Genomic DNA, 25,985 nt, shown 5'->3' on the forward strand with positions numbered 1-25,985 from the left:
TGTGGAGTCCCTTATTTTGTCAAATTCAACAGATCCTCTTGACTGTTCCTTGACATGTGTGATTAATTGCCAGGAGTCACTTTATTCTCAGCATCTCCCTCACCAGTGTTGCTCAGGCTCTGCTCTCCAGCTGCCACATCACATCTCTCAGAAGAATTGAAATATGCCTTTATATTTAAATTTAGTCCTTGTGATCAGGCAGAACTTGTCACATACCTGCCATCCTCACCTAATAATAGGCAAGCGTGAGTGAGTACTAGGACTCCTAGTGTATATTTAATACACTATCCATTGCGTGAAAATACTGATGTGTCTCCTGGAGCCTGCATTGATGCATACATTTGTTTTCTGTTATGCCCACTCTCTGCCATCTGACAGTTCATTAAACCCAGTATTTGGTTAGGTAATGTTTGCTATTCTTTCTTGTATATTTACTTCAAATTGGAAAAATCAAATTTAAAAACACCATCCAACTTTCAAGATTCTTATACATAAAACTTACATAAAACAAAGAATAGTCAGATAATAGAAAGGCAGTGAGGGTAAAATCAATAGTTAACTAATTTTAAATGGTACTTCAGAGCATCTTATTTTTTGTATTTTGGAAAAAAAACTTATATTTTAAATTAGCCACCCTGTCTTGGGACAATTTCAAGAAGCATGAAAAATGAAGTGTTACTAAGATTCAGTCAATGCTTTAAAATTTTCTATTAATGATAGATAATAGACATAATAATACAGATAATAATACAGGATGCTATCAATGCTTTGTATTTGGCACAGATACCTTTATTTAATTCCAAATTAGAAACAATATTCCTAATTTTCAAGATGCTCATTAGGTTTCCAAATTAGAAAATGGTATTTCTCCATTTTTTAAGTTTGTATGTACGTGTGTACGGTTGTATGTATATATGTATTTACCCTGAGAGAGAGAAAGAGCACGCAAGCATATGTAGGGGTGGGGTTGTAGTGGGAAGGGGAAAAGAGAAGAGGAGAGAATCCCAAGCAGGCTGTATGCTGACAGCACAGAACAGGGCTTAATACCAAAAACTGTGAGATCATTAGCTAAGCTGAAATCATGAGTCGAATGCTCAACTGACTGAGCCACCCCAGTGCCTTGGTATTCTTCATTTTTAAACATGGAAGTGGCACTTGATATCAAGCCTAATCATTTCACTTTTTTTTTAATATTGAGTTCAAGAAAAGGCTAAATATAGAAGAGGCATCTTAGCCTCCATGTTATACATAATTATTTCCTTTTAGTAACCTTTTGAAATTAAATTTTGTATATTCATTCCCTTGTGTACATTTCCTGCTATATATCTAGAAGAAAGCCATGGTGTCAGTGATGAATAGAACCAGTGACCTATCCTTCTCTACAAGAACAAGATATTCTCTCTTGAGAGAACCTACTCTGAATTCTGTGTTTCAGTTCCCTCTTGTAGCTCCTATTTCTCTGCTCAGCCAGCATGTTTTCATAGTAGCAGATTCAGATTCTTCTCAGGAAAGAAGACCAAAAGATCAGTGTCGAATTAGCCACATTAAATGCTCTGATCAGACTCAAATATAATGTTCAAGAGTATATTTGAATTTATCAAATATTTTTTTAATCCATAGTGCTTCTTTTAGTTCAGATAGAAAGCTCAGATCACTTCTTTTTTTACATTAATGAGAATAAAGTACCCTCTGCCATGCAAGGTTATTCAGGTGCCTTTTCCAAATTTCAGGTATATTTTCTCTCATGTATTCATTCATTTATTCACTCATTTCTTAGTTAATTCAATCATTAGTGATTTTTCCACAAGCATTGATCCTTAAGTGTGAATACAAAAATAGTCTATAGAAATGATATACTTTGACATAAAAACCAGTTATTGATAATTCAATGTATATTTTAATAGTCTAATCTTAAAAGCTAGTTGAAATTTTAACAAATTATGAATATTTCTAAAATCCTTCCTTGAAAGAAACTTGATTCTTTGGCTCAACATTTTTTTCCAGTAAAACAGTTAAGAAATTTCGTGTTAGATGTTCGATCTTTTAGATCTTCCATCCATAGCAACTGAAAGATAACACTTTGTAATTCAAAGTTATTTATGGAAATATTTCACTGAACTAGTGAGGCTCTTACGGTATAGTCACAAAATAAAGTTATTTTCTTCTCTTCCTATTCATTTAAACCTATTCTGTGAGAATAGACTTTCCTGCCTTAGATGAAATATTTGACAGCTTCTTTAACTCTTTGGTTGTACTGGTTTCATTCAAATGAGAAGGATCTCACCTGAATAATTAAGAAGGCCAGTTCAGCATAATAATTAAAAACTTAGTGTTGAATTCAGTTCTTAATCTTATTCCTTTCAACAGGGGGAGACTTCCAGTAGGGAAACTTGCAGAAGGAAAGGGCTGAATGCATGGCTTCCTTTCTATTTCCTGCATAGGTTACTGCTCTGCTCCCATCCTCACTAGGCTGTAGTAGGCTACTCTACAATTAAAGAGAGTGGGAGATTAGTGAGAAAAGAGGTAAAGGACAGGAATTTTGCTACTTGACAGATATTAATGTTATTAGGCATTGAATTTCTCTGTGATTTTAAGGTCTTTAAAGTTAACTCTTTCTTGAAGCACATTCACAATGCATTTTCACCTGTCTAGTCATTTGTAATATCCTCAAAAGTTCTTGATTTTGTGATGTTTGGTTCACTCAGTCTTTCTCCGTTGGAATCCCCTTCTTAACCTTCCTCCTTTCACTTTTGGGCAAAATTTCTTTAAGTTAGGTTTAGTGACTCTCACCTACTGTAAGCTAAATGCTTGTGAATCCTTTGTTCTGGTAAATTCTGGAATTCAGTTTATTCCTTTTAATTTTTTAATTAGAACAACTAACAAGCTATACTCTTTCTGGGTGTGGATCTGACACCAATTTCTATGCCTCATCCCTCTAGGGGGTTGTAACAAGTCAATGCTTTTTTTTTTTTTTTTTAATCTTAGTGCAGTCTGAAGTTCTACCATTAACAGAGACATTGTTTTCACATATCGTGTTTCATCAAATTTAAGACTGCACTGATTTAAGATGTGCAGTTAATTTATATTCTGCCATTAAGAGACAACATCAGTTGAAATACATGCCCTGATTCTAAAGATGTTAGAATGTGAACAGTGGCACATGTTAGAATTGCTGAAAATGGTCTTGGCTTTCAGAAGTGGGGGAAAATCACTGCTGACAATAGATTAAACTGCCCTCATCGCTGTTGTGGGAAAGCTGTTTTTGCTATTGCTACAGTGGTCTGTGGGTGGATTCCTACAGACTTTGACAAGTTTGACATAGGGATACTAAGAGCAGTAGCAAACAGTGGAAAAGGGTTAGAAGCAGGAACAGCTGTGTCCCCTAGACTGAGAAATAAAAGGTCTCTAGACAGGTGCTAATAGCTAACAGTTCTCAACGTTTATTTATTTTTGGGGGGGACAGAGAGAGACAGAGCATGAACGGGGGAGGGGCAGAGAGAGAGGGAGACACAGAATCGGAAACAGGCTCCAGGCTCCGAGCCATCAGCCCAGAGCCTGACGCGGGGCTCGAACTCACGGACCGCGAGATCGTGACCTGGCTGAAGTCGGACGCTTAACCGACTGCGCCACCCAGGCGCCCAGCTCACAGTTCTCAAGTCAGCCTCTTGCGTAAAGTTATTGAACCTATTCTCCTTTCCCCTCAAATCTAATGGCTTGGCTCATTCCCTAGCTTCCTCCTTGTCTTCTTTGCAACTTTTAAAAGTCACTGTTCTTCAGAAGCCAGGCAGAAGTTATGGGAACACCAGAAAACTTCCTCTGCCTGCCTTGGTAAGAAACCTGGTTCCCCATCCTGAAAAGGGACAGTTAACAGGACTTCTTAGGGCAATGCATCTGGTACTTGTCTACCAAAGTACTCATATTTGGAGGCTAAATGCATGCCTGTGGCTCAATTTCTTTTTTTTTTAAATTTTTTTTAATATTTATTTAATTTTGAGAGAGAAAGAGAGACAGAGCATGAGCAGGGGAGGTGCAGAGAGAGGGAGATACAGAATCCGAAGCATGCTCCAGACTCTGAGCTGTCTGCACAGAGCCCATCGCGGGACTCAGACCCACGAACTATGAGATCATGACCCGAGCCAGAGTCCTACCCAGGTGCTCCCGTGGCTCAATTTCTAAATTTTGAAGTATATTTATGGAAATTTTGAATCTATATGCTTGTTTTGAAATTTACTAAATTTTTGGAAGTTGATAATTCTGGAAGAAGTGCCACGTTATTCTGGGTCGATGTCTTCTTTCTTTTTAATTTTTTTAATGTTTATTTTTGAGAGAGAGAGACAGAATGTGAATGGGGGAGGAGCAGAGAGAGAGGGAGACAGATCTGAAGTAGGCTTCAGACTCTGAGCTGTCAGCATAGAGCCTGACACAGGGCTCAAACTCACAAACCTCGAGATCATGACCTGAGCTGAAGCCAGAAGAGCCAACCAGGCACCCCGGGTTGATGTCTTCTTAAAGCTCCTCTGCTTTGCATTAGAAGAAATTATGTCAATCTCAAACATGTTTCAGTTGCTCCAATTTTTTTTTTTTTGAACCTAGAGGATTGTATCACCTCTTTCATAAGTCCTTCTTAGATATTCCACCACCTAATTTTGGGATATAGTAGCAGTGGGCACCTACTAGGGAGAAAGAGGGAAAGATTCTCATCTGAATATGAAATAGCTATTTAATTTCAATAGCTTTGTTACCTTTCTAGCTAACATTCCTTGTGTAGTGGTGCATATGGAGGCATTCATAATTTTTTTACATGTTAAAAATACTAGCATGCTTATTAAAAAGTAACATTTTATTTATTTTTATTCAAGCTTCATTTCTGAAAACAGGAGTTCTTACAAATAGTATCTCCATATTGATTGGCCTTTGAGTTCTACCTTACCATTTCCATATTTTCATGCTGACAATTACAAAATCCTAAAACCTAGAACACCTTCACAAATAACTATTCATAGGGTATTAATAGATTTGCATTACATAAATGCAACCTAAATTAGTTAATAAAGCTAAACTAAAAAAAAATGTTTTTTAAATCGTTCAGATTTTGGCTCAACAGGACCCTATAGGAATTGGCTGCCCAGTGTTGAATTAATTGAAAATAAGAACACGTAACAAATGTAAATAATAAATCCTATAGATTATGATAATTTATGTACAAACTAAAATATATAAAGTACAAATGTGTTCCAGGAGCATATTAGAAGGAATTTGCAAGGTTTTTAAAGAAAATGTCTCATTTACCTTATTTCTTTCTTGATTCCTCTATCTGGGACAGCTCTCCCATCTCCAAGACACATAGGTCTACGCTTTTACATCCCCTCCTATCTGAATGGAATCTTTTTTTTTTTTATTTTTTTAAATTTTTTTTTAACGTTTATTTATTTTTGAGACAGAGAGAGACAGAGCATGAATGGGGGAGGGTCAGAGAGAGGGAGACACAGAATCTGAAACAGGCTTCAGGCTCTGAGCTGTCAGCAAAGAGCCCGACATGGGGCTCGAACTCACGGACTGCGAGATCATGACGTGAGCCGAAGTCGGCCACTTAACCGACTGAGCCACCCAAGCGCCCCTAAATGGAATCTTAACAATGAAATAAAACAATGTGATTGAGATTTTGTTGCAAGCATCTTCCATAATCCATATACTTGTAGTAATCTCTCTGACCACCTTCACTCACTGTCTCATTGTATTTGATACTTTATTCAAAGGTGGTCCCAGTGACTGACCTTATCCACTTTCATTTCTCCCCACTTTAGTATCTAACTCCAGACTCTTTCATAGATATTCAATAAATGCTTGTTTGTTGTTGTTTTTGTTGTTGTTGTTGTCTTTAATCAAAATGAGGAAGAAGGCTCAACAAACCTTGGTGACTCTGAGATTAAAGGTGAGATTGAGGAGGAAATGGCTAAAATGAGAACAGAATGTTTTAGTCCTTTGCAAGCAATGTGTTAGGGGGATTTTTCCTCCCTCAAGCTCAAGACCCTTTATCAAATTATTCTCAATATTGTATGTACTCATTCACTAAGTAATTACCAACTCTTTAATATGTTCTAGACTTGGTGTGTATGTATATGCATGTGCTTTGAGGGATGAAAGTTAGAGAGGAACGATGAAAGTATAAGGGGATGGAAATAAAATCTTCAAGTTGAGGAGTAATCAGCCACATAAATAATTAAAATATATATGAAAACAATGAAACAGAAGTAAGTAACATGTGCCTTGGGAGCATAATAGAGGGTCAAATTAATGAAATCATCATGACCCCACTGGAATGTGTTAGCATCCATGAAATATTTTCTAGGAGTTTGAGAATGACATTGTGTAACTGTTGTCAAAACTGTTTTTCTTTTATTAATGAATAGCTAATATGGCAGAAGTCTTCAAGATTAGAACCGTGATCCCTATACAGAAGAAGGGATCTACATGAAATCAAGAAAATTATAGAACATGGAGCCTTAATGAAATAGGGCACAAAACCTATTATCAAGAATTGCTGAGTGAATCAACCCTATAGAAAAATAACGTTTTTTAATGTCAAAAATTTGAGTTATTTCAGGAGGAAATAAAGAGGAAATATTTAATACTATCTACTCATCCTTTCAAAAACATTGCCATGGATATTCATAAGATACCTGAGTAATCATTCAGTGGGGTGTTGACTTCAGATAAGACGAAAAACTAGTACTATTGTTTAACATGTGTCATGTATTACACCATTTTCTTCTGACAGTTCTGTGAGATACACAAATGAATATCATCCTCATGTTACAGATAAGGCAGTTGAAGTGTTTAAGTGAGTAACATTTCTGTGTTCCTAAAGTCTGGCTCCAGCGTCTTAACTATTTTATATTTTAATTTTTTTTTAGTAAAAACATTTTTTTAATGTTCATTTGTTTTTGAGACAGAGAAAGACAGAGTGTGAATGGGGGAGGGTCAGAGAGAGGGAGACACAGAATCTGAAGCAGGCTCCAGGCTCCGAGCTGTCAGCACAGAGCCGGACATGGGGCTCGAACTCGCGGAGTGTGAGATCATGACCTGAGCCGATGTCAGATGCTTAACTGACTGAGCCACCCAGGCGCCCCTTATTTTATATTTTATACTGTCTGTTTGGAAACAGGAAACACCTCATAAAGATAAGCTGGAAATTTTGTTAAAGAGATCCCTTAATGTTCAGTAAGTTCAGCAACTAATCATCTCCCTTGACATCTTCCTACACAGTTTCTAAAGTAGGACATAACTATGAAATCCTCAAGTTTTGAAAGTAACCTAAAGTCTTCTGAAATCTAGTGATAAAATGAGAACAAGGCAAATATTTTTTTTTTTAATCATTATAACCAAGGAGCTGATTCTCAACAAGTATCCGATAGAAGCACAGCCTAGATTCTACTAGGTTATGACAGGTGCATGAAGATGCAGGACAAAGGATGGGCAAATAGAGAGGAAAGCAAGCTGTGTAGCAAAAAAACTGGAATAGAAAGGGACTAAGAGAGAATTTCTGCGTGTGTGTGTGTGTGTGTGTGTGTGTGTGTGTGTGTGTGTGTGTGGTGTTTTTGTTGTTGTTTATTGGTATCTGCTCCTAAGTTTTGCTGGAAAACTTTGGTGAGAGAAAGTGATGCTTAAAGATAAATTTTCTGTGGAATATGTTGTATACTACTTTAAAGAAAGTTACAATAAAGATCTACTGAATTCCTCAAGTCTTTAAGAGTTGTCCTTGTAACTCAATAATTTTTTAATATGACATCTCAGAGATTAGCCATTATGGTGACCAGTTATATCTACATTAAATCTAGATATCTGTCTACCTATTTATCTATCCATTTATCTACCTACCTATCTCTCTCTCGAGAGAGAGAGAGAGAGAGAGAGAGAGAGAGATTGTTTAGGGCATATACCAAAATATTTTATGTGAGAATGACTCTAATATAAAGTATTTATAAAATGAGTGAACATACTTATAAAATAAATTGAATACTGAGCTCTAGATAACAATATAAGAAAATATCTGAAAAGCATTTTAAATTGTATTATAAGAAAATGGGCCTAAAACTCAGCATCAATCTTAAAGTCCAATGAAATGGTTTCTCAGAAAGGCATTAGAAATTCAACAGAAAATTATCCTTTAGTTTTATATAAAAAGCTATGTGGTTATGATCACTATGCATCAAGAAGGATATGATGGAACCACAAATGGCAATGAAAATGAACCAATATATAAGGGAAGGAAGATTACATCAGGAAATAGTAAAATGAAGAACTAATTTAAAATGAAGAATTAAAATGAGAGAGAAGGAGAACAGAATTTGAAAATTATGGTTGTGAAACCATGAGTAAGTTAACCTCAGAATTATTCACCAATTTCCCAAATGCAGTAAGAGGTCCTGTAGTGAATGACTATTGTTTTACTGTCCAGCCAACCATGTCGCTTTCTGGTAACAGAGCAAGCACCTTTTCTTTTTTTTCTTTTGAGAGAAATGTCCCTACCACTCACTTATCAGTTCATGCTATTAGTTTGGGAAAGATGAGGGATTGGCTCAGGCTCGAGTCTTCCCAGAAAAACTCATCCAACTCAATCTGGACCAATGAAAGTCAATGATGAGAAATTGCTAGGACCATTGTGAAAAGTAAATTCACTTTCACTGAAATATTTAAATTAATAGGATATATTTTAGTAATTTTTGGGAAGATAGCCTACATAAGATTGAAGCCATCAAAAAAGAATATCCAATTGGGATGGGGAGAGAAAGAGCGTGCTAGTGAATTCAGCTGATAAGAGCCAGGTCTATCTCAGGGATTTTTAGGTATATGGGCCAATAAATTATTTTTCTATGTAAAATAGTTATAGGTAATTTTCTGTTACTTTGAACAAAAAGAATAAATGCACACTTTGAAGTCCAAGCGAGAATATTTGAAAATAGTGTTGGTTTGAAACCTCCCTGAGTGTAATCTGAAACCAACTTCTATATGTGAGGGCAAAGGCAGATCAATGAAAGAAGCAGACCACCCAGACTGAAAGGTGGCAGTTTTAATAAACAAAGGTACTTAATGATGACACTTGTCTTGAGCACAAGACGAATAAATCTCTGTACCTACCCACCAAAATCTTACCAGTTTAAATAGAAGCCTTAACTGAGTTAAGTCACATACCCAAGTCCAGATGGCCTCAACATCACATTTATATCTCAAGACTGCATCCTTTGAGCAGCTTCTGGTAGCAGAGAAGGCAAGCAGAGTATGCATTCCAAGAACACGGGTGGGGGTGAAGAGCCTCCAATTGCCTGGGTCCAGTTTATGGGTCAGCTAGCAGTCACATCTTCAAGACCTCCTCCACCACTCCAGCCCTTGTGACTGTCTCTTGCAATCTCACATGCACCTCCCTCCTGCCTCTTCTGCAATGTATCCCTGAGCAGTCATCAGAGGGTTTCACTAGCGTGGAGGTGGCTCATTGGCGTCTATCTGGCTGCATTGGAGGCAGACTCCACAGCAATAATATAGGAAACTCAAACTAAGACAATAATTCCCCAAATCAGTGACAACTTTTTCCACCAAGTGCTTCATGATTTAAACCATTGATTTATTAAGTCTCTTAGGCTGGGGGTTAGATCATTCAGGGCATTTACTATGCCCTCGTGATTTTATAAAGATGACACCTTAGGAGACTGATCAAGTATGAACACAGAACATTCTGTTTGGATAATGGCACAGGTGCCTCCTTGTAAGGCAGTAATAATGTCCAAGGCTATCCTATTCTGGAGGACTGCTTTTCTCATTAGAGACATTATAGTGTTTATCAAGGACAGGCTTCGTTGTCTATCATTTAAGGTTTGCTGCATGAACTCAGTAAGGGCTTCTATGTGTGGTATAATGTCCTCTAGGCCAATGGAGGAGATAAAGACAGAGGCCAAATGATTGTATCAGTGGAAAACAGAATGGGCCCACCTAGTGTGGAGAAGAGAGGGGTTGGCAGTTGTTACTGTGTGTAACCCAGGGTACCATGGTCCAGCCATACAGGTCAAAGCCATGGCCAAAGACCATTTGTGCCATATAACCATAGGGTACCATTTGGGGCCAACCAATAAATACCTGGGCAGGGAGACCAGTCAGTGTCAAACCAGTCACTATCTTTAGTACGATAGAATGACTACACAGATCCAGTGAAATCCATTCCATACTTCTGGCATAATTGGGGTGGTTCTGTTTAGAGTGAATTTTCTGTTCTCAACAGAAAAGATAAAACACAGGTTGTCCATAACCCAAGGTAAACCACATAAACCTATCCCAAATCTGAACATAGCCAGCCATGGCTCTATAGTGGTTATTTTTAGGACCCTTCCAGTCAGCAGTTTGATGTGCTGCCTTGCAGCATTTTTGGCAGATAAAGAATACCCATGCCCACTGTAACAGAGAGTGTGTGCCACAGGCCGGGTCTCTGGAACTATACTAGTAATATCAAACGAATTAAGAATACTAGTCCTAACTTGTTCTTTAACGTATTGCTTTAGGGCCTTCCAATCCCCTCCTTGGAGTAGTGATACCTACCATGGCAATCCTGACAAGCTAGAGAGGAGCAGCTGCCCACATACCTAACAGTTGGATTGATTCCTTTGTTGGGCAAACAAATGGGCCCACTCTAGAAGGGCATTTCCATCAGATGCCCATACTATGCCTGGACACCATAGGAGCAGTAGAAGTCTAAGGTCAAAAATATGGATATTTTGTAGGAAATCATATGAGGAAGTCATTCTCTAAGAATTACACTTGTGGCTTGATCCTTAAATGTTAACGTGGCTGCAGCTTTAGGAATTTGACCAGGTTGTGTGTACCATACATGTTGGCCAAGGAAGGCAGCACTGTTGATAAGGAGGGGGCTAGGAGTGAGATATCCCAGACCAGGACTCCCACTTTTCAACCCTTTCAATGGTGTATATTCCATTGCAGGTATCATGTGCTTCAACAGGTCCAGTTTGCAGCAGAACAAAGGAATCCCAGTGGAGATTGAATAGTTTCCCCTTACCCAGGGGTGTGAAGAAGCTCACCTATCTTGGTGGGACATCTCATTGTACCTGCTTTTTCACAAGTGTCTGGATCTTAAAAAAAAAAAAAATGTTTACTTTTGAGACAAAGAGCGGGAGCAGGGAAGGGGCAGAGAGAGAGGGAGACAGAGAATCCAAGCAGTCTCTACAGTGACAGCAACGAGCTGATGCAGAGCTTAAATTTGTGATCTATGAGTGACCTAAACTGAAGTTGGACAACAGACTGAGCCACCCATGCCCACCCATGAGTGTCTGATCTTAATCCTCAGGTGTCTGTATTTTAATCCTCAGTATCATGTGCCCTCCTAGTTTTGTAAATGGCACTAAGTTCTCCAATATATTATCCTCTTCTTCCACCTTGTCTCCCAGCCCCTAAGCTAGTAGAGTGTGGACAACCAAATGTCTGTCTCTAAGCTCGTCTTCCCACTTTCTAACTTGAATTTCAACCTCTAGTTGGGCATCCTTATCCAGCCAAACTGCCTGCAGTGGAAGTCAGTGCCCTGCAGCAACTATTCATTTTACTTCTTGGCTTAAGGTGCACTACATGCAGTGCTCAAACAAGTGCATTAAACCAGATGGCATTTTCAAGGTGTCCTTATATTCAGTGAGATGGTCTACTAGCATCTAACATATAGACTGTGCCTCCCCATGTTGAGGTTGCTGGTCAAGGCAATGTTTCCCCTACAGACAACTCCTTTCTCAAAGCCCATTTCTTCAATCTGCTGTCTGGCTTGCCAATTTCACATTCACAACATCCTTGGGAATCTCCTCAGTGAAATCTGAAACCAGAATCCACACACAAAAAGAGACTAAGGAAAGAAACTGACTACTTCAAATTGGTAGGTAGCAATTTTCATAAGCAAAGGCACAGATAATGCTTATCTTGCCTGGCCACAAGACAAGTAGACCTCTGCACTCACGTGGCAGAATCTTAAAAGTTCATTTAGAGGCCTTAACTAGATTCAGTTACCTACCCAGTCAAGATAGCTTCAATACCACATTTCTGTCTCAAGGCTGTATCCTTGGAGCAGCTTTTGGGAGGGAGAAAGGCTAGGGCAACATGCATTCCAAGGACAGGGGATGGCATAGGGAGCCTCCAATTGCCTGGGTCCAGCTTGAGGGTCAACTAGTGGTCACGTCTTCTTGGTGACCTCTTCCAACAAATAGCTAGAGAAAGTATTTTGTAATTTTAATTGGATAAATAGATTTAGAAATTAGATTAACATAATTATATATAGTTCTGCATTTTCAAAGTCAAAATTTGGTATAATATCATGGAGAACAGTTATAACTGCCATAGAATTTTTGTTAATAATGCATTGTTTTTCTGAATTAACTGTTGATGTGATTGTATTATTTATTCCTCTGTTACATGAAAATTAATAATTTTCTTTGCAATTTTTTCTTAATATAAAGAGGTGAGATATTAATAGTCTGTTCATAAAAAAGTATATGTGGACTTAATAGAAAACATAGAAGTGGATATATTATACTACTGGATAAAATTTTAATAATTTCTTCCTGATATAAAATGTATAACAAGTTATGGATTATGTCACAATAAGATCTAAGGATTTGGAGGATTTTTAAGGGCTATCTAGGCCATTCTCCAACTTTTATAGTTTAATTAATAAGCATGTGGTAGTACTTGAAATTTTCACGTACTTTCTTCTGCATTAGGTAGCTATTTCCATTGAAGATATTTTAGTTGTATGAATGCTATTTCTTGCATTGATATGAAATATGTCCCCTTTCAAATTCAAACTATAATTTCTCACTCTGTATTCTGAAACAATACAGACTATTTCAATCAAGCTATTATATTTCCCTTTAAACTTTAGTCCAAATATCCTTTATTAAAACATTTTAGTAGGATATTCTGCCATATTTGAGTTTATTAAAAATTAGTAGAATACAGTAGCATATCCCATTAAAACATTTTGATTCATATATAGCTGTGGCTTACTATGTGCCAAGTGCAGTGCTTGGCAGGAGAAAGAGCAATATGCCGGGCAGAGAAAATTTCTCCTCCCATATATCATATTCTCTGGATGGAAAATATATAAATATATAAAATATTGTGCATTGTTGTGACCATAAATAAACAAGATGATGAAAAGGTGTTGCCCTAGGAGGGAAAAACATTAGATACAGTGAATGATCAAAGCATTCATCTTTAGGAGGTGATATTTGAGTTGAGACCTGAATAATAAGAAAAGGTCGTCATGAGATCTGGGGAAAAAGCATTCCTAGCAAAGTCAGGCAAAGATCTTCAGACACATAATCACTAGGAGAAAACAGCTTTGCTTGATTTCTAATCTCATCTTTTCTGATACAGTCTAGAAGTTTTTTCACCCAAAGTTAAGTCTTAGAGATACATATATTTTAAACTAATTGTTAATAAACTTAAGTACAGTAGAACTATTACTTTCTGTGATTTGATGCTCTGATTCAATTAATGAAGCCTGAGATTACATTAGCCTTTTTATCAGTCAAATTGCATTATTGATTCATATTAATGAAGCACCATTTTCAGTACAATTTTTAAAAATAATTTTTACCAGGTAATTAGTTTCATTAACATGGCTCTTTTCCCTTGCACTCTTGGGAATGACTAAAATAAGGAATTGGGACTTTTGCAACAGAGTTAAAATAATAGTTATAATTAACAGCAAAAGACTTTAATTCAGTTGCTATTATATGAGTCTGGCAAATCTTTCCATTCTCCCTCTGCAAACAAATTCTTGATTTTTATAGGTGTTTGCCTGCAGGCTTACAATAAATGGAGATGGGTAGTTTTTCTATTTAGAATTCATAGACATTGTGCCTTTCTGAGATGATTCATTCACTGCAGTTTCTGTAAGTGTCCTTTCTACACTGCTAGGATTCACCATGCTCCCTCCCTTAGCTGTATGCAGATCTGTGTTGCTATAATTCACTGTCTAGCTACTATAAATCTTTCAGTAATTCTACAAAAGTAAAACTTAATTTTTTTAAATGAGGTAATCATACATTTATCTCTTTCCAGTTGTACCAGATATCTCCAGCTTCATTTTATCATCATCCCAGAGAGGGTTGTTTCTAATCTTCAAAGGCCAAATTTCTTCTCTAATCTACAAACTTCTTTAGCATTTGCCACACTTCTGTGTTTGCCTGTGAGTAACTTCCTATGATAATCTACAGTAGAAATGAACATTAAGATGGACATTAACTAACACTCCTCTTGGGGTATTTTTACAGAAAATAATTTATCTTCCAATATTTTCATTATCATTGCTTCTCAAGGCTCAGTTCTGACCCTCAGAAACTTGCACTCTACTTTTTTCTTTGTAATTGCGCATTCACTCAACTATTCAGTGATGATTGAAAATAGATAATTCCACTTCAGAATTTTCTCCAGAATTATTGGGACTCAGTCCAATTACCTATATCAATATTTTTACTTGGATGTGTCTCACATCTTGAAACTAAACCTGAATTATAAGTAATATTTGATGACCTACTGAATTATAAGTAATATTCGATGACCTACCAACTAATATATATTTTTATATTTGTTTGTTGCATTTAACAAATACTTACATTAAATTTACTACAGACTGGTCGGTCTCTGGCTGGTTGCAGCTCCCACCATTCAGATTTCTGCCTATTCATCCCCATTCCTCACTACCTCATGTCCTAGGAAATGAATCTTTTAGAAAAGGGAATGAAAAGAAAGAAGAAAAAGCATAAAGAATAGCTCTCGACATTCCTAAAGTCCTACTTTTATAGAAAAAGCATCTTTATCTGTTTCCTTTTCTTTTTTCTTGCATATTACTACATTTTTTTTACCATTCTAATAATGCCCTTCATTACGCATTCTAGGTTGTATATATTTCTTACTAAAAAGTTGAAGTCAAAGTAATAGTTATAAAACTGACTCTAGGGATGGCTAGGTGGCTCAGTCAGTTAAGCGACTGACTCTTGATTTCAACTCAGATCATGATCTCATGATCTCATGGTTGTGAGATGGAGCCCCATCTTGGGCTCTGCACTAGACATGGTATCTGTTTAAGATTCCCTCTCTCCATCTGCCCCTTCCCTGCTTTTGTGCTTGTTCTCTCTCCCTCTTAAAAAAATGACTTTAAAAAGTAGTCTCTCATTTATTTTTATTTGATTCCAAATAGAACAGAATCCCTGGGTTGGGGTGAGGGCGACATCTGACTACTAAGAATAATTCTAACTTTTTCCTTTTTCTAGATTCTATATTTTAATATAACTTATAATTACTATTGTTGAGTTTATTTACATAATCCTGTACTTTAGTAATTTGTTTTGGGTTAAGTGTACAACTTTATTTTTGTTATTTTTTTTACAACTTTATAACATATAAATTTATCATTTTAGAATTGGGCCATCATATAGGCCAATGTGTTTTAGAACACTAGTATTCATTGTATTTGACACCCTTTCTAGCTTTATTTAAAATATGAATTCAACTAATGATTCGGTGTTTTTCTTTGTTTATTATTTTGACATCTATCACTTATTAATAGCTAGACAAGGAGTGGGAACTTTACTCCATCAGTGTTGGTGTTCCCTACTTAATTATGACCATCTAAAAGAAAACCATATATAATTTTATAGTTAAATTCAGCACGTAGTACTTAAATATTTCAAATTTCAATGTTACTCGATGACAAAAGACAGATACAGACAGTGAGTTACAATTTAAAATTCTTTTAAATGCCTCCAGTAAATCAACAACAAAATAGTTTTTCTTCTTAAACTATTTGGTAACTTGGTATTAGTCAAACCCTTTTTTTTCTATTGAGATATAATTGATATATAACATTGTAGTATATAACAATTTATACCTATAACAGAGGCAACATCTATGTAAGATTAATATTTCTAACCTTTTTAGTGTGTTTAGCTAAAACTTGGGATTTTTTTTATAAGACTGATTTATGAGATTGAAACCAAATGACATTTATAATAAGGAGGTTGTATTCTTTGTCTTCACATTAATTTTATATTTTCTAGTATTACTTTTATAAAATATGTAGTTTATTTAGATGACAACATGACACTCTACTCAACTCAGTAAATAACTAATCGTAAAAGTGATTCAAAAAATAAAAGTGATTCAGTGGTTTAGAATGGAGCCGGAATGTTTTTTTTTTCCTTATGATAAATCCTGACATTCATGTCACTATGTACTTCAATCTAGGGTAAAATGAGGATATACAATGTGACAGTTATATTAATGTAGTAGAGAAAGAGGGTGTGGCCAAATGTCAGAAAACTAGAATAAATTTTCAAATAGAAAAAAAGGCAAAGTGTATTATATTTGGTAAAAGAGATGATTCCATCTCTTAACCTAACAAGAAAAAATTAAATATTTAATGAAAAATCAAATATCTAGTGAATGAAATAATAAATGGAATAATCATAAATCAAGAATTAAAAAATTGGAGGGGCATTTAAATTTTGCATAGTTCAACTATCTATTTAATGACTAAGGTCTTCATATGACATCTTCATTATATATATTTGAACCTATATTGGGAATATATTCAAATTTTGACTGCTTTATTGAAAAATTTTATATGCATTAATCTATCATATATACTAATTTTTCTCCTGTTGGCCTAAATTATATCATTGGAAGTCCTACAAATTTACTCTCCTTCTTCATTCATAGAACAGTTCAACAACCATTTAAAAGAAACCAATGTGTTCTCTTATTCAGTACAATACATACCCAGTTCATTCAAATGTTCATATGTTGGTTCTAAGTTTCTTTTAAGTTCCTTCACTAAAATACTAAGTCTTTCTAGCTCACACTCTATCTTTCTCATTTTAAACTTGAAAATGATGGGGCGCCTGGGTGGCGCAGTCGGTTGAGCGTCCGACTTCAGCCAGGTCACGATCTCACGGTCCGTGAGTTCGAGCCCCGCGTCAGGCTCTGGGCTGATGGCTCAGAGCCTGGAGCCTGTTTCCGATTCTGTGTCTCCCTCTCTCTCTGCCCCTCCCCCGTTCATGCTCTGTCTCTCTCTGTCCCAAAAATAAATAAATGTTGAAAAAAAAAAATTTAAAATTGAAAATGATAATACCCATATAATCTGAAGAGTGTATAAGGGAAACCTGATCATTACCTATTTCATTCTAAATACCATGTTTCTTTTAATGAATGTGAAGAGTTGACTGTTTTGGTTGTCATATCATGGATTGATTCAAATGTTCATAATGCTGGTAATCATGAAAGGGCCATCACTTTTTTTTTTATTATTTTAACTTTTCACAATTTTAGCCTCAACCAATTATACCAACTATATAGTTCTAGTTGGATGGTTGTTTTGTGATCCAGTATGCTCTGTATGATTTATTTATTCAATAAATAAATCCCATATCCCCATTTTATAAGGTAGAAAGATTATGATAAAGGTTTATTGTTTGATCTGATCTTTGAAGATAAAAATAAGAATTATGTTGATGAATGGTCATTTTTTTCAGTTTTTATTTAAAGTTCAATTAGTTAACATTCAGTGTAATATTAGTTTCAGGTGTATAATATAGTTCAACACTTGCATACAACATCCGGTGCTCATCACAAGTGCACTCTTTAATCCCCATCACCTGTTTCACTTATTCTCCTCTGATAACCATCACTTTGTTGTCAGTAGTTAAGAGTCTGTTTCTTGATTTGCCTCTCTCTTTTTCTCTTTGCTTGTTTGTTTTGTTTCTTGAATCCCACATATTAGTGAAATGAGACTGAAAATATGCTTGATACATTGAACAATAGGCTATAAGAAACAGAGGAATGAATTAGTAACCTAGAAGACAAAATAATGGAAAGATAATGAAGCTGAACAAAAGAGAGAAAGAAGAATTACATGACATGAGAATGGACTTAGGGAACTGAATAACTCCATCAAATATAATAGCATTTGTTAATTATAGGAATCCCAGAAGAGAGAGAGAAAAGGAAGCATAAAATTTATCTCAAGAAATAGCAGCAGAAACCTTCCCTAATCTTGGGAAGAAAACAGGCATCCAGATCCAGAAAGCATCAAAATCAGCAAAAGCAGGCCAACACCAAGTCATATTGTAATTAAATTTGCAAAATATAGAGATAAGGAAAAATCTTAAAAGCAACAAGACAAAAGAAGCCCTTAACTTACAAGGCAAAACCCATAAGGCTAGAGTTTCCCAGACAAACAAAAACTAAAGGAGTTCATGACCACTAAACTAGCCCTGACAGAAATATTAAAGGGGACTCTAAGTACAAAGGAGAGATCAAAAGTGACAGAGACAAGAAACATCAGAGAAAATCTCCAGAAACAATGGCAAAACAAGTAATAAAATGGCAGTAACTACATAGCTATCACTAATTACTTTGAATGTAAATGGACTAAATGTTCCAATCAAAAGAGATGGGGTGTCAAAATGGATTAAAAAAAAACCAAGACATATCTATATGCTGCCTACAAAAGACTCATTTTAGACCTAAAGACACCTGCAGGTTGAAATTGAGGGGATGGAAAACATTTATCATTAAATGGTTGTCAAAAGAAAGCTGGAGTAGCAATATTTATAACAGATAACCTAGACTTTAAAACAAAGATTGTAAAAAGACAAGGACATTATGTAATCATAAAGGGGACAATCCAACAAGAAGATGTAATAATTGTAAATATTTATGTCCCCAACTCAATAGCATCCAAATATATAAATCAACTAATAACAAACATAAAGGAACTAATTGATAATAACACAGTAATAGTAAGGGACTTTAACATCCCACTTCACATCAATGGAAAGATCATCTAAACAGAAAATCAATGGAAATAATAGCTTTGAATGACACACTGGACCAGATGGATTTTACAGATATTGAAAAGGGAACTTAAAATAATTCCATACAATCTAACTTATCTTTATTAAGTCTATGTGAATTTTTCAGATAACCACTGGCAGATTTATTTAATGTAAATCTTTTAACTTTTATCACAAAGCATATTAACATGGAAGCTTTAAGTAAAGAAGAAAAGGGACTTTTATTTTCCTGGAAATCAGCATATACTTGGGATGATAAAAAACAGCTGAAAATGCAGGAACTGTATTATTTCTTAAACAATTTGAGATGTGTATCTTTGGAAGCTAAGAACAATAGAAGCAACCATGAATCTTTATTTTGCCTATATATACTCTCTGTTTCCATGATATAATGTTCCTAAATGAAATAAAAATTATTTTGTGAATATGTTGGCAAACTGTGTAAGCCCCTGATATTAATGGTGATATTAATGGTTCTATTAAAACTTCAACTAAAAATGTTTCTGATTTTAACAGCATCAATGTATCATTAATAGAACCCTGCACATCTAAATATATATCCAAAAACAGCTTCCAGTTTGAAATTCAGGTACCACCTGTATTAGTTTAGGATTTACACTGTTAATATTTAATTTGGCCTTTGCAGTAGAGATGTGCTGAGCTTTTTGGTATATATTTAGTTAAAAGAGTCAGCAAACCACAGTCAGACACCTATCTCTTGGCTGTATTTCTGTCTTTATTTTAGATAAGCTTTTCTCATGTCAAATTAATACCAAAAATAGATAATGCATTTTAAAAGTTAGGTTATGGTTTTTAGTTGTTATCATATTTATGTATGTTATTTTTGTTATATTAAAATGGTGATAATATTGCAGCAGTAAATATTCAAAAGATAGTTTTACTTAGGCATATACAAATCTATAAATTATTCATTTTCCCCATATGGTATAATAGTGATAATGACCACATGCAATGTAAAAAGAGGAAAGGAAGCACTATTTACATAAATTCACAATTAGTTCAAGCATAGCTATGAACTTTTAATTTATGTTAAGATTTCATTTTTTGAAATCTAAAATATTTGTTTGATATCTGTCTTGAATACACAGCTCAGAATGTGTGTTGCTTAGGTAATCTTTCTGAATGATTTTAAGCTCAAATATAGCATATACTATGCCTGTTCTTCATTAAAAATAAAAGAATAAAAGGCAATGAGTATTAAAACTTAGAAGAAGAAAATGGTAGTAACACACATCTCAAATGTAAAGGAACAAGCAACAGTGATTTAATATAATTTAATATAATAATTTACCTGAAATTTAGCCCAATATATCATGTTATGCTTTCCAAATGTTTATGCTGTTTTAGTAGATTTTCACTTATTTCTACCAGAGCATGTTGTTGTATAGCCCATATCTTATACAATAAAAACATATGCAAGTGAAATGAGTGATTTATTTGCAAAAAAAAAAAAAAAAAAAAGAATTCTACCTAGAAAGGGCATAGGTAAAGTGAAGAATATATTGAAATCTGCATGTAAGAAATGAAAGTGTATTACTAACTCATCATTGAACTGACTATGCAAACTACGAGTTGCTTCCTTTATGACAAAATTATAAAGATTTATTTTCTTTCTTCTTTTCCCTTATTTTTGGGTTCAGGGAGTTTATTAATGAGGAGAAGGAGAGCATGCAAGAATTTAAGAAATAATGTGTCCTTTAATTGTTATACTGAATAGCAACTCCTACCAATCCTTTTAACGCATAATATAGTCATTTCATTGATTTAAATAGATGGCTCATGTTTACCAGCTTTAAATGTAAGAGATACACTGATTTTAAATAATACTTGAAGGAAGAATAGTATGTTTTAATTAAAAGTAGTCGGATGGAACTTTCAAAATAATTTGTCAGAGTATCACGGATATGAGGCTAGCCTCGGAAGCCAGATTCTCTGGATTCAAATCCCTGCAACATCCCTTGTCACGGGATGACTAGGGAAGTTCACCTAACTTCTCTGCTTGTTTCTCTATCATGAAATATTGTGTTGAAAATGAAAACAGTTCATAAATGAAGAGTATCTACCACATGGCATGTTCTCAGTGAGTGCTCATTTCTAATAGCAAAAGTGTCCCTATGCTTGTGTGTGTATGCATGCCTATGCGTATCTATGTGTTTCTGTAGATGTCTAGTGAGAATAGAGTGGGTGAAGAATAAATATCCTAGAATGCTTTTCCCATTTTTCCAATATATGAGCAAATAATAACTGAATAATCATGCAAATTGGGAGGGGTGCTTCTTTTCAGAGGCATCAACCCAGCAAATGTGATTTAACCTCTGAATACCAAGATATGTACCCATTACAGAAGTATGAATGCCCTGCCATTTTTTTTCCCTCAAAGGGTGTTATTTCAAATAATGGAAAAACATATTTCAGGAGTTTTAAGATCAGATAATGAAATATGTGTATTTTTAAATAGTATTAAACAAAATAAAACCAATTTTGCAAAGCATTTTGCTTTTGTTGAAATAAATAAGGCAAAGAAAACATTTTTGCTTGCTTTATACCGATTTTTGGGTAAAATGATATGGAGAATACCATTAAAATTTCAACATTAGAGAGAATATGTGTATGATGAAAAGGGTTTTTCATATTACAATGTAAAAACACTAAAGGGAAGCCAAACAAGTATTGCCTTTTGGTTCAAAATTAACTACCTAAATATTGCCTTTTTAAAGAACTATTTGTTGGAAGCTAATAAGATTTCAGTAATAAGTTTAAATAGAATTCAATTATCTCTATGTATACATATATATATGACAAAATGAGTTACATATTGATTTTTTTTTTATTAAGCACACATATTTCTTTAAAAATAACATTATATTATGCAATTTCTTTGCCCTCTAAAATTGATAATTGGGTTTGGAAGGAAAGTCATTACAATATATCATATGTAGTGATTTATGCCACAGTAAATATTTGTATATTTTATGGAATAATTTACAAAGATACTTAAATTACTGATTGAATATATTGTGAAATATATGAATACTGATTGACTTATTTTACAATCGCATGTATCTACAATAATCCTTCAGCTGATAAAATTTATAAAACAACAGCTCAGTAGCTTAACTGTAGCAAGTTATTTATACTCCAAAAAGCCAAATGACAGTGACTGCAACCACATAATTGATGAGTTAAATGAGTTTTATGTTCCCAAAACAATTTTAAAGCTGAGTAACCCAAATTTATTAGCCATATCCAGATGGAATATAAAGTCAATATATTGCTGTTTATGTATCAAGTCAGAGAAAATTATTAAGGATGATTTCAGCCATGGATAGTAAGGGTGGGGGACCTTGGTTAAATTCTGAGGCTATAATTCAAGGAAATTTTGGTAGCTGCAAAGCTAGTGTAACAAATAAGATAACTGTGCTGTAATAGACTTTAGTTGAATTATTTTCTTGACTTAAAAAATGTAAAACTGGAGTTGAAGTAGCAACTCCATAAAACATTTCAAAAATAATGTTGGAAAGAAGTATTTTATTCAGGCTTATTAGCAAGACTTCATATATAAGGAACTTGTAAAAAATATATATATAAGTAGATATTTTAATACAGCTAAAATAGAAATGAGCTATTGGCAAGTACTTAAAATGATTCTGTTTTAGCACCATTTTATTGTAGGAAATTGGAAAGATTTTTTTTCCAGAATAATAAAATACTAAATGGCTTTAGCTGAGAAGATAGCATGCATCTTGGTCATTAACAATTATCATATAAATAGAATATATGATATGAAATATCAAAAAATATTAAAGGAGTATATACGAAGGGAAGATTAAAAATAAGTATTTTTAGGAGCACCTGGGGGCTCAGTCGTTTAAGCATCTGACTTGGGCTTACAGTTCTGAGTTCGAGCCCCACGCTGGGCTCTGCTCTGACAGCTCGGAGCTTGAGGCTGCTTCAGATTCTGTCTCTCTCTCTCTCTCTCTCTGTTTCTCCCCCACTCACACTCTGTCTCTCTCTCAGAAATAAATAAAGATTAAAAATATTATTTTAAAAATAAATATTTTTATAGTCATTGAGCGGTTTTCATTCTAATATTAAATTGTATTAGATAGAATACATGGGACCCAGACCCAAAACCTCAAGTTATTCACTGTAATTTTAGAAAAGATGCTCAAATTCTCAACATAGTATATTGAATCATACCTTACCTCTGCTCATACCTGCACAGCCAATTAGTATGTAATTGTTGAGAAATGTGAAGATTTGAGATCTTACTCTATAGGAAGCTAACAAGTTAGTTTATGATGGTTTCATGAGTACTTGGAGAACATTGGAGAAACCTGAGTCAGAGAAAAAGAACTATATTGCATATAGCACTAAAAATGGGATTAACTTCAGCATATGTGTGTCAATTTCTTTTGCTCACCAGTCCCACAAGGAACAAGCCAATGGGCCCACATGGGCCCACTCACTGGATTGTATTTCAGGAAAGGCATTCTGAGCATAAGCTTGCCCTCCCTATAGACTGGAGACAAAAATTATCTTTATTACATTAAACAATAAGCATGTCTCCCTTTGCTGTAGAGAGCAACACTATACCTATCTTCAAAGACTGTTCACCACATAAATCCAGAACAATATTCCAGAACAAAAATGGCAGACAGTGTCTCACTGCAGGGTATGCAAAAATGTGAGCAAACTATGAGAAATAACAAGTACCATTCATTTATTCAAAAAAATATTATGCTGTATTATACCCTAGACACTATTCTGGAAATTCAGGATATATTGATAAATAAGTCAGACTAGGTCCCTACTCTCATAAAGCTTAAATCCTAATAAAAATAAAAAATAAAAGGGAATTTCAGGAAATGATTAAGTTAATGATACGGAGAGAAACTTGACATCTGTAAGAAAATTATTTAATGGATAAAGGAAAATTTCTTTGACATTACTTTTGAGTTGCAACCTAAATCATAAGATCTAGAGAAGTGAGAATCATGACAGATGGAAAAGTGAGTAGAAGGGCCCTGAAAGTTGAATAAAAAATATAGTTATGTTAACAAATTTGAGATTAGACATATGGACAAATTCCTACAAAATATGTATTACCTGTCTCAAGAAGAAATATAAAGCATAAATGCCCCTATAGACTTTGAAGAAATTTGTTCTGTATTTTAAAGCATTTTTCCATGTAAGAAATGTATTTGACAGGCTAGTTTTAGAAGTATTTAAACAAATGTTACCTATGAATTCTAATATCTTATAAACTTCTCAAAATAAACAGGAATGGGGGAAAAAAGAGAACATTCCCTAACACATAGTATAAGCCTGATGTAAATTTAATATCTAAATCAGAGGAAGAGTGTATGGAAAGATATTAATACCCAATCATCTTCAGGAACAGAGAATCAAAAACAAAAAATAAAATATTAGTGAAGAAAGGAGAGATTTTCAAGAAGAAAGAAGAGGTTAACTTGTTTTGCATACTATTAAAAACTCATGAGTCATGATTAAAATTCTTAGCAATTCATTCCTGTGACCTTAACCAAGAGGACTTGAAAGGGTTGAGAAGAAACCCCAATTAGCATGAGTTGAGGAGGAAATATGGGTATCAAGTGAGATCATACATATGAAACCAATTCTTTCATTTTAAAGTGTTAAGATGCAGCTCAAACATCATCTCTTTCTGAAACCTTTCATCTCTTTTATGAAACCTTTCTTAACTCTTCTGACTGAATAAAATGTTCATACTCTGATTTTAGCACATATCTTTGTTGTTAATAAGGTGTCACCCCATAGGTGTTGGGAATATTGAAAGCATTACCTTATCTTTCTTGTCTTTCCATCAAAACTACATCTTTGTATATTAAAGTGATTAATAGAATTTTTGCAAGGTAAAATTGAGTTAAATTGAATTGCAATGTAAAGTAATAATCAAATTCATTGAATTTAATAATTGTGTATATCTTAAATAATAGATTCACATGATTCTTAGACCTAGATTCATTCATAATCAGTGATACTGTTAACAGTATGTTGACTACTCCAAATATTTGGGGGAAAATATAGCATCACATTTAGACATGTGTTCAAATGCAAGTACATTAGTTAAATTCACCATTATGATGTTTTCCTAAAGATCATGTATTGCTTGGAAGTTATTTAAGCTGTCAAAGCAAAGCAGCAGGAAACAATTTTTCACACTACTTAAAAGTGTTAAAAATATAGTGTGTGGTGGGGTGAGTGTGTAAACAATGTTAAATAATAACATTTTATCTGAATTTCATTAAAGCCAGTATTGAAACTTGAAGCACAACTAAATATATAACTGAATGTGGCTTTCTCTGTTAACAAAAGCATGCTTTCTCTGAAACCTTTCATTTTTCCATTTGGCTTCTCTAGAATGGCTCTAGATGAGATTACTTGTTCTCACTTCCTCTTTTGTATGATAAAATGTAAATCCATGAAGATATGCAGTTTATATTTTATTTTGATTCACCATAACCCGCTGGAGGCAAAACCAAGGGATGCTTATGAAGTGAAAATGAATATAGTTTTGGTTTGTCTATCATCTGTTCTTAACATGCTTGAACAAAGCTCTGTGAAAGCGTTAAAACTTGATACATATGAAACTTCGTTAGCCAAAACCAGTCCCTTGATTTAAAGAAACCTATCTCATGATCTCTACTCTTTATGTAGATTTTACTTCACTGTATTTGTATCAAGTATAAAACTTTGAAGATGGCTTGCTTATAAGAGAGATTCCAAAGGAATGCACAACATTTCTTTAGGCCATTTAGGGGAATATTGTTATGGGTATGTATATGTTTTGATATAGTTTCTTGTGTAAAATACCTGAGAGAAATTGAATTGGTGCTACCTGATCTGTGCTGATGTTTCATAGTAAGTTTGGCTTGAGTTTCTCATCTAGTTTGAAATTCTATATGCAAATTTATTCTATATCGAAAAAATTGTGTATACTTAATGTCTTGGATATTAGTTGAGGTACTTGTTAATAAAGAAAAATGCAAACCAATCAAATAGTGGTTTGCAAAGGCTAATTAA

The 25,985-nt window shown here is 34.5% G+C and overlaps 1 protein-coding gene and 1 long non-coding RNA gene across 3 annotated transcripts in view; both read left to right on the top strand.

The window, feature by feature from the left end:
• The window catches only part of LOC112858277 (N-heparan sulfate sulfotransferase 4), a 432,421-nt gene that overhangs the window by 56,241 nt on the left and 350,195 nt on the right, over positions 1 to 25,985 (top strand). The window lies entirely within an intron of this gene.
• On the top strand, positions 772 to 5,660 carry LOC147581803 (uncharacterized). Its single transcript, XR_015250283.1, has 2 exons — positions 772 to 3,438; positions 3,658 to 5,660. It is a non-coding gene; the product is annotated as an uncharacterized LOC147581803 (long non-coding RNA).

Source organism: Puma concolor, chromosome B1, assembly GCF_028749965.1.
Source record: "Puma concolor isolate L17-30 chromosome B1, mPumCon1.1.hap2, whole genome shotgun sequence".
NCBI classification, from domain to species: domain Eukaryota; kingdom Metazoa; phylum Chordata; class Mammalia; order Carnivora; family Felidae; genus Puma; species Puma concolor.